We start from the raw sequence: 10,467 nt of genomic DNA on the forward strand, positions 1-10,467 counted from the left end.
AAAACAGAGACAAGGATTAAGATCTATTTTTTATTTTTTAAATGTATTTCCTGTTGTAATACCAAATGCATTTGAGAAATGTGGCCTCCAGCGGTTTTTAAAGTTCTGTAAATTGAGGACTATGTAGATGCAAACATGCATAGTGTTGTCATTTGTACATAGTATGATACTTAAATGAAAAATGCAAGTTATAAGGATATGGATGCCGAATTTGTATTGTGCCTCCAAGCTATTGCTCTTATGTAAGGATAATAAGCCTCTAAGTAGCATCTTGCCAAACCCAGAGTAAAATATAAGAAAGAAAAGCCATTGGTGCTGTATTAGCCATGGTCTTTTAACTGATCAGATGGTCATTTGATTTGAATAACTCAGGCAGCAATCCTACGCACACTTACCTAGAAGTAACAGCACAATCCTATACATGTCAACTCAAAAGTAAGCCACATTGAGTTCAATAGTGCTTGTTCACAGGTAAGTAGGTGTAGGATTGTAGACTTTAAGTCCCATTGAAGCTAATGGGGCTTACTATTAAATATTCATTACCTTTCTATACTGCCAATAGCCAAAGTTTTCTGGGTGGTTCACAGTAGACATGTGCAGGGCTGTGCTGTCAGTACTGGATTATGAAGCATCCTGCAGGCAGTTTCTTTCCAAACCCTAATGGACAGGATGCCTAAAGAAAACAGAAGGCAGGACTTCTGTACCTTTAGTGGCCTGGACCCAAGTCTGCACAACTATCTGAAAGACTGCACACTCCCATGCAAGCCTTCCTGTGTTTTAGGATTTCATTTATTACATTTCTATACCACACAATCCCCTTAATGGATCACTGCCTTGTTGTGGCGAAGGAGCTTGTGTAACTCAGTGAAGCCATAAGCTATGCCATGCAGGGCCACCCAAGACGGACAGGTCATGGCAGAGAGTTCTGACAAAATGTGGTGCACTGGAGAAGGAAATGGCAACCCACTCCAGTATTCTTGCCAAGAAAACCCCATGGAACGTAACACAAGGCTAAAAGAGATGACACCGGAAGATGAGCCCCTCAGGTCGGAAGGTGTCCAATATACTACTGGGGAAGAGCAGATGGTATTTCCAAGTAGTGCCAGAAGGAGTGAAGCGGCTGGGCCAACGCCGAAAGGACACTCAGCTGTGGATGTGTCTGGTGGTGAAAAGAAAGCCCGATGCTGTAAAGAACAATATTGTTTAGGAACCTGGAATGTCAGATCAATGAATCAAGGTAAGTTGGAGGTGGTCAAACATGAGATGGCAAGATTGAACATCGACATCTTGGGAATCAGTGAACTAAAATGGACAGGCATGGGCGAATTTAATTCAGGTGACCATCATATCTACTATTGTGGGCAACAATCCCTTAGAAGAAATGGAGTAGCACTCAAAGTCAACAAAAGGGTGGGAAAAGCAGTACTGGGGTACAATCTTAAAAACGATAGAATGATCTCAGTACGAATCCAAGGCAAACCATTCAACATCACAGTAATTCAAGTCTATGCCCCAACCACTGAGGCCGAAGAAGCTGAGGTTGATCGGTTCTATCAAGACCTACAACACCTTCTAGAACTAACACCAAAAAAAGATGTCCTCTTCATCATAGGGGATTGGAATGCTAAAGTAGGAAGTCAAGAAATCACCGGGATAACAGGCAAGCATGGCCTTGGTGTACAAAATGAAGCAGGACAAAGGCTAATAGAGTTTTGCCAAGAGAACACGCTGATCAGAGCAAACACTCTTTTCCAACAGCACAAGAGATGACTCTACACATGGACATCACCGGATGGTCAATATCGAAATCAGATTGATTATGTCCTTTGCAGCCAAAGATGGAGAAGCTCTATACAGTCAGTCAAAACAAGACCTGGAGCTGACTGTAGCTCAGATCATGAGCTGCTTCTTGCAAAATTTCGGCTTAAATTGAAGAACGTCGGGAAAACCACTAAACCATTCAGGTATGACCTAAATCATATCCCTTATGAATACACAGTGGAGGTGAGGAATAGATTTCAGGGATTAGACCTGATAGACAGTGCGCCTGAGGAACTATGGACGGAGGTCCGTAACATTGTTCAGGAGGCAGCAACGAAATCCATCCCAAAGAAAAAGAAATGCAAGAAAGCCAAGTGGCTGTCTGATGAGGCTTTACAAGTAGCTCACGAAAGAAGGGAAGCGAAAAGCAAGGGAGAAAGGGGAACATATATCCAACTGAATGCAGAGTTCCAGAGAATAGCAAGGAGAGACAAGAAGGCCTTTTTAAATGAACAATGCAAAGAAATCGAGGAAAACAACAGAATGGGAAAGACTAGAGATCTCTTCAAGAAAATCGGAGATCTCAAGGGAACGTTTTGTGCAAAGACAGGCATGATAAAGGACAAAGAAGGCAGGGACCTAACAGAAGCAGATGAGATTAAGAAGAGGTGGAAAGAATACACAGAAGAACTATACAGGAAAGATCTGAATGTCCCTGATAGCCATGATAGTGCGGTCACTGAACTTGAGCCGGACATCCTAGAGAGTGAAGTCAAGTGGGCCTTAGGAAGCATTACTAACAACAAAGCTAGTGGAGATGACAGTCTTCCAGCTGAGCTATTTAAAATCCTAAAAGATGATGCTGTTAAAGTGCTGCACTCAATATGCCAACAAATTTGGAACACTCAACAATGGCCGCAAGACTGGAAAAGGTCAGTTTACATTCCAATTCCAAAGAAGGGCAACGCCAAAGAGTGTTCAAACTACCGCACAATTGCGCTCATTTCACATGCCAGCAAGGTGATGCTCAAAATCCTACAAGCTAGGCTTCAGCAGTATGTGAACCGAGAACTACCGGAAGTACAAGCTGTGTTTCGAAGAGGCAGAGGAACTAGAGATCAAATTGCCAACATTCGCTGGATCATGGAGAAAGCAAGAGAATTCCAGAAAAACGTCTATTTCTGCTTCATTGACTACACTAAAGCCTTTGATTGTGTGGATCACAACAAACTGTGGCAAATTCTTAAAGTGATGGGAGTACCAGACCACCTTACCTGTCTCCTGAGAAACCTGTACGAGGGTCAAGAAGCAACAGTAAGAACCAGACATGGAACAACCGATTGGTTCAAAATTGGGAAAGGAGTACGACAAGGCTGTATATATTGTCACCCTGCTTATTTAACTTATATGCAGAGTACATCATGAGAAATGCCGGGTTGGATGAATCAGAGGTCGGAATAAAGATTGCTGGGAGAATTATCAACAACCTCAGATATGTAGACGATACCACCCTAATGGCAGAAAGGGAAGAGGATCTCAAGAGCCTCTTGTTGAGGGTGAAAGAGTAGAGTGCAAAAGCTGGTTTGAAACTCAACATTAAAAAAACTCAGATCATGGCATCTGGCCCCATTACTTCCTGGCATATAGAAGGGGAAGAAATGGAAGCAGTGACAGATTTTACTTTCTTGGGCTCCAAGATCACCGCAGACGGTGACTGTAGCCATGAAATTAAAAGACGCTTGCTCCTTGGGAGGAAAGCTATGGCCAACCTAGACAGCATAGTAAGAAGCAGAGACATCACCTTGCCGACAAAGGTCCGTCTAATCAAAGCTATGGTTTTCCCAGTAGTAATGTATGGCTGTGAGAGCTGGACTATAAGGAAGGCTGAGCGCCGAAGAATTGATGCTTTCGAACTGTGGTGCTGGAGAAGACTCTTACGAGTCCCCTGGACTGCAAGGAGGTCAAATCAGTCCATACTAAAGGAAATCAACCCTGAGTGCTCATTGGAAAGACAGGTACTGAAGCTGAAGCTCCAATATTTTGGCCACCTAATGTGAAGAGAAAACTCTCTGGAAAAGACCCTGATGCTGGGAAAGACTGAAGGCAAAAGGAGAAGGGGACGGCAGAGGATGAGATGGCTAGATAGCATCACCGATGCAATGAACTTGAGCACGCTCCGGGAGAAAGCGCACGACAGGAAGGCCTTGCGTGCTATGGTCCATGGGGTCACGAAGAGTCGGACACGACTGAACGACTGAACAACAACAACAACCACACAATAGATGAAGCTCTCTGGGTGGCTTACAAAGATTTACCCCTAAAAATAAATACATCATATACTAGCATGCCTCCTCAAAGCAAGGCAGTTGGGTATGTGTAAATGGGTCCACATCCCAGCTAAACTATACCAGGGTATGGGGTCAAAAAGGGAGACCTAGAATAGGGTATTCCCTTTATAGAAAGATAATAAAGACCCCCTCAACTAATAATAAGAAACAGTTGCTTAAACTATTTGAAAAACAAAGAAACTAAAAGGATAAAACAATGGGTCCACATGATGGCTGGAGAAGGGGGAAGAGATGGGCTACCAGCGTGGTCCATCTCAGGTGCTGAAATGTCCTGGGCCATATCTTGGTACCTGCTTTCCTTGATCTCTGATGGCAGTCTCCTTCAGATTTCCCTGCCTCAGTCAGCGGGGGGAACCTTCAGAATACAACTGAGAACTCTCTCTTCTCTATAGTCCACCATGCAGCAAAGCTCCAATAGACAGTAGGTGCTTTTCAGTGGATGCCTCCCTCATGACCTACACACACACACACACACCAGTTTATATATAGCTCCCTTGACTCTCTTCAGCTTTGCATTTCTTTATATGTTCAGGCATGACTCACAGGGTTGAAATGATCTGAAAGGGATTCAACAACCTCAAGCAAGATCTGAGGCATGGTTGTAATACCAGGGAATTCCTCATTCCTGTGGATACCTTATTGACTCAAATGGCCCCTCTCAACTGAGACTTGCTGGTATAAAGAGCCCCTTCTTGCTCACCATCACTTAACCAGCCTCAAGCATTTAGTTGGGAATTACGGTGAGTTGGTGCAGCAGAGTGATTAAGAGGTTAAGCCCCGGACTGGAAATCTGATTCAAATCTCAGTGCAGGTAGAGGGGGCCTTAGGCACAGCCGCACAGTACCACAACATCCTCCCTCCTAAATCTGTACAGGGATAATAACACTGACTGACTTTACAGACTCAATTAAGGATTAACTGAGAGACAGTATGTGTGTTTGCACGTGTCAAGTGCTGTGACTGAGCTTAGGTTGGACACAGTGTACATAAACACTATTATTAAATGATAATCATACCTATGAAGTTATTAAGGCTGCAATTGCAAGCATGTTTGCTTGAAAGTAAGTCCCACTAAAACAAATGGGTTTTACTCCTAAGTAAATATGGTTACCCCTTCATGGATCACTGCCTTGTTGTGGCGAAGGGGCTTACGTAACTCAGTGAAGCACCATAAGCTATGCCGTGAGGGGCCACCCAAGATGGACAGGTCATGGCGGAGAGTTCTAACAAAATCTGGTCCACTGGGGAAGGAAATGGCAACCCACTCCAGTATTCCTGCCAAGAAAACCCCATGGAATGTATCACAAGGCTAAAAGAGATGACACTGGAAGATGAGCCCCTCAGGTCGGAAGGTGTCCAATATACTACTGGGGAAGAGCAGAGGGAATTTCCAAGTAGTGCCAGAAAGGGTGAAGCGGCTGGGCCAAAGCCGAAAGGACACTCAGCTGTGGATGTGTCTGGTGGTGAAAAGAAAGTCCGATGCTATAAAGAACAATATGTGGTATAGTGGCAAGAGTGTTGGACTAGGAGCTGGGAGATCCGGGTTCTAGTCCCCACTCGGCCATGGAAGCTCACTGGGTGACTTTGGGCCAGTCACACACTCTCAGCCCAACCCACCTCACAGGGTTGTTGTTGTGAGGATAAAATGGAGAGGAGGAGGATAATGTAAGCCACCTTGAGTTCCTTGCAAGAGGAAAAAAGGTGGGGTATAAATACAATAAATAAATAATAATAAATAATTGTTTAGGAACCTGGAATGTAAGATCAATGAATCAAGGTAAGGTGGAGGTGGTCAAACATGAGATGGCAAGACTGAACATTGACATCTTGGGAATCAGCGAACTAAAATGAGCATGGGAGAATTTAATTCAAGTGACCATTATATCTACTACTGTGGGCAAGAATCCCTTAGAAGAAATGGAGTAGCACTCATAGTCAATAAAAGGGTGGGAAAAGCAGTACTCGGGTACAATCTCAAAAATGATAGAATGATCTCAGTACACATCCAAGGCAAACCATTCAATATCAAAGTAATTCAAGTCTATGCCCCAACCACTGATGCTGAAGAAGCTGAGGTTGATTGGTTCTATGAAGACCTACAACACCTTCTAGAATGAACACCAAAAAAAGATGTCCTTTTCATCATAGGAGATTGGAATGCCAAAGTAGGGAGTCAAGAAATCACTGGTATAACAGGTAAGCATGGCCCCCTCACTTCCTAGCATATAGAAGGGGAAGAAATGGAAGCAGTGACAGATGTTATTTTCTTGACGGTGAACTGTAGACGGTGACTGTAGCCATGAAATTAAAAGATGCTTGCTCCTTGGGAGGAAAGCTATGGCCAACCTAGACAGCATAGTAAGAAGCAGAGACATCACCTTGCCGACAAAGGTCCATATAATCAAAGCTATGGTTTTCCCAGTAGCAACGTATGGCTGTGAGAGCTGGACTATAAGGAAGGCTGAGCACCAAAGAATTGATGCTTTCAAACTGTGGTGCTGGAGAAGACTCTTATGAGTCCCCTGGACTGCAAGGAGGTCAAATCTGTCCATCCTAAAAGAAATCAACCCTGAGTGCTCATTGGAAGGACAGATACTGAAGCTGAAGCTCAAATATTTTGGCCACCTAATGCGAAGAGAAAACTCCCTGGAAAAGACCCTGATGCTAGGAAAGATTGAAGGCAAAAGGAGAGGGGGAAGGCAGAGGACGAGATAGCTAGGTAGTATCACTGATGCAATGAATATGAATTTGAGCACACTCCGGGAGAGAGCGGAGGACAGGAAGGCCTGGTGTGCTATGGTCCATGGGGTCACGAAGAGTCGGACACGACTTAACGACTGAACAACAAATATGGTTAAGGCTCAAGCTGCACTGCTGTCAGTCCTGTTCACCAGTAAGTGGTTTAAGGACAATGGCCTTAGAATCATTTAAGGGAACAAACTTTGGGGAATGGGCAGGCCCAAACAGTGTTTGAGCTCTGAAAATTAAATTATGATAACAGAAATGGAAATGTTAAACTCAGTTAAAAATTCAAATATAAGTGCTTATAAACTCTGCTTTCTCAAGATTTTATAAATGCTCAAAGGTTATTACGACTTCCTTGCAAAGAAAAGAAAAGCTACTGCTGTTCATTAGTTGAACATTTTCTCGAGAAGATGTTGCTAATATATTTGACAGATTGACAAGAAACCTAGTCCCTTTCTTTTCATGAATACTACCCATGGTGCTTTCCAAGCTAGGCTGGACATTGCAATACGAGGCAGAATGGCTGAGGAATTTGAAATGATGGATTTCAAAGGAAGAGTGGAAAAGTCACCTTGATTTTTATTTTAAAGCTTCCCTATCCAATTAACAAAGCAAGAAATGCCTGAGTTGTTAGAATTGTTCCATCAAAGCACAAAGCGCACTGTGAATGTTGTGATTCAGTGAACCATGAAGTAAGCAAAAGCTGTCTAGAGCATGTACAAGTCCTTTTTCAAAAATCTATAGTGAAAGTGAGTCGCAATGCGTATGTGTGTATAAATGCAGATACAGACAGGGCCGGTGTCCAGGGTAGGCATGGTTGGGCACTTGCTGAGGGCCCACAATCCAGAAAAAGCCCACTGACAAGAGCCCGCTGGAGTTGCTTCTCCTCTTCACCATGGCGACCTCCTTGTTCACCTGCCTCTTGCTCTGACCCAGACAACAGTGGGGGTGAGAAGGACTAGCAGGAGATGCCACAGCCTGCTTGCTCACTGGCTCTCTGCCTGTCAAGCAAGCAAGTGGCAGCAATGATGAGAGAGAGGAGGAGGAGTGACAGCAGCTGGTGATAATGGTGGTGAGAAGGTAGACTCAGTGAGAGGGGTCCAATGAGGGGTGTCTAGCCAAAGGGTCCACAAAAATGTAGAACTAGCATGGGATACACATGCACATATCAAAGGTGATGTGGGTGAAGCAAAGTGCTTCAGGTGTCACATGACATAGTTGGGCAAGTGCTGGGGCCCAGTTTAAAAAGAAAAACAACAACTGCACACTGATAAGAGAAGTGCTGGACCAGGCTGCTGTAGCGTCCACCAACAACTTTCTCCCAAATGCTTCTGGATCCAAATGTCAATGTAGCATCCCCCTGTGGTGCTAGGATGACAGCTGCTGTAGCCACCCAGTTATGCGCTTCTACGTTCAGCTTCAAATGGGAAAAAATGTGGGGCCAGGCATATCTGTTTCTATGACCATCACTATCACTGCCTGCTCTTGCTGGTGGCCTCCACTGCCCCCTCAAAGCACTCTGGCAGCCAGGAAAGAAATACCCTTCCCACCACCCCCACCCACACACACATTATTCTGTTAAGGGGTGAGTTACTGTTATAGAAATTTCAGTTGTAATATGTTTATTAGCCCATGATTTTATAAGCTAGGCTATGTCTGTTCTACCTTTGTGTGAGACCATCATGCCAGACAAAGACACAGTGGCTTATCAGAGATGAAGGAATGCCAAGAATGTATATACGTTAGAGTACATGGCTACCTCTCTCTGCGCATGCCTGAGTATGAGAAAGACGTTGCCTGTTTCCTGTCTCCTTCTCAGCTAGACAAAGAGATTAATAGAGCACAAGCGTAAGACAGCCCCCAAAGACTTTGCCTATATACACTTCTGGATCACATTACTTGATTGTGATCTTTGTTGGAGTGTTAGCCCCAAAGGTTGCCTTGTTCTGCAGAACAAAATCGTGTTGGACCAGATCTCTGCCTCCTCTTGTTCTTGGTAAATGAATTGGATGAGTGCCAGCACGGATAGAACACAATTTTTGTAACGTTACTGTAGTGGAGGGTGAAGAAATTACCCTAGGATGTAGCCCTGGGTTTGTTTCTCCAGCCACAGATGCTTTGGTTATCATTACTGATTGACTAATTGTAGTAAAAGTATTTATAAATCACTTTTCTGCCCACCAGGGCCCTCACAGCAATGCAGTTTAGAAGAGCAATGCAATAACATTGCAACAAAAGATAAGCAGAAGTGGAACCTTCTTGAAAACAAGCCTGAGAGCAGCATTGCGATCACAGGCCTGACACAACACTGCAGTTTTTGCAGCCCATCTACACTTCGCTAAAGGTGGAGCCAACATGACCTCCGTAGGTGGGTAGTTCTACAGCCAGGGTGCTGATATGGAAGAGGCACACACGTGCACACACCAGCCTAGCCTTTCTCTGTGGTGAGCCATACAACAGAGCCTCTGATGAAGATCACAAATAATGGGCAGCCTCATGTGGGAGGAAGTGGTCTTTCAGCTTTCCTGGCCTCAACCATAATGGTTTTATGTTGTGTATCTGCACATCTATGCATTCCATCATTTCAGTGCTGATTGCTAAAGAAAAAAGTTATATGACTGACTTAAGTTATTAAAGCATGGTGACATGGACATAAGAGTAACAGATGAGTGTCAAGGTTCCCCTTATGACCTGGACCCCCTGAGCAACCCCTTAAGGATCTCTTGCCTCCTTAAGAGTCCCACCTTCCTACTTTTAAACTTCCCCTTCCAAGTAATGTAGGGTTTAGGCTGTAGACGTGGGGTAAATGACACTCTAGATACAGGGTTTAACTGCAACAGTTTACTAGTAGATTTAAAGCAAACAAATTACAACTAAAGGTATTTACACAATACATATGAGTGATACAAAAGGCCTTAAAAGTGAATAAAAGTTGCAAAATGCAAGTTCCTTTACCCTAGCTGTCCTTAGATTTTTCTAGGCTGCTTTTTCCTGCTCTCTCTTCAGGCTCTCACTATTGTTGTTTTTGCTCTTTCTGCTGCTGCTTTTACTCCAGATGCAGCCTGGTCTTTCTCCTTTCTTACTGGCTCTCTCCCTTCTTTATATACCCTCCTCCCTCAAAACCCAAAGTACTGCTTCAGACCTGCAGAAATGAAACTAAAGTGGAGAAATGAAACTGATGCTACTCTGGATAAATGAAAATACTCCTCTCAGGTTACCCGTTCCCCACAGAAAACTCCAGGCCTCTTAAGTCTGACCTTTTCCCCCCTTGCTTCTGTAGGCCTCAAACCTTCACAATGACTTTGTTGTTTTTCAAAATACAGGTAACTCAAAGGAGAAATGAAGTGGAATTTTGAGGTGGTATGGTGTTGTGAGGTCTGAGCTACATGTCTTTTCTAATCATTTGAATCAGAGGTGGTAAATACATGGCTTGGCTGCACCACTTCAGGTTGCATGTGGGGGGTTCACATGATTAAATTCTCTTTCATCCCAAAATGTTTCCTGTGTACTGAAAACTAGATGTCAGGAATAGGGTTCTGGAGTAGTATAATAAAGGGAATTTCTTTGTGGAGGAGCATTCTATCATGTGGACACCCAGCTGCAGTGTGAAACA

The 10,467-nt window shown here is 43.9% G+C and overlaps 1 long non-coding RNA gene across 2 annotated transcripts in view; it reads right to left on the bottom strand.

Annotated features, from left to right (window-relative positions):
- The window catches only part of LOC146340060 (uncharacterized), a 47,857-nt gene extending 37,941 nt beyond the window's left edge, over window positions 1-9,916 (bottom strand). For both annotated transcript variants that reach the window (XR_014784457.1, XR_014784456.1), the window contains exon 1: window positions 9,810-9,916. This is a non-coding gene — a long non-coding RNA (uncharacterized LOC146340060). The remainder of the gene's footprint in view (window positions 1-9,809) is intronic.
- Between the last annotated feature and the right edge of the window lie 551 nt (window positions 9,917-10,467).

Source organism: Heloderma suspectum, chromosome 7 (assembly GCF_057233095.1).
Source record: "Heloderma suspectum isolate Gila_16-S chromosome 7, 16-S_ref, whole genome shotgun sequence".
NCBI lineage: Eukaryota > Metazoa > Chordata > Lepidosauria > Squamata > Helodermatidae > Heloderma > Heloderma suspectum.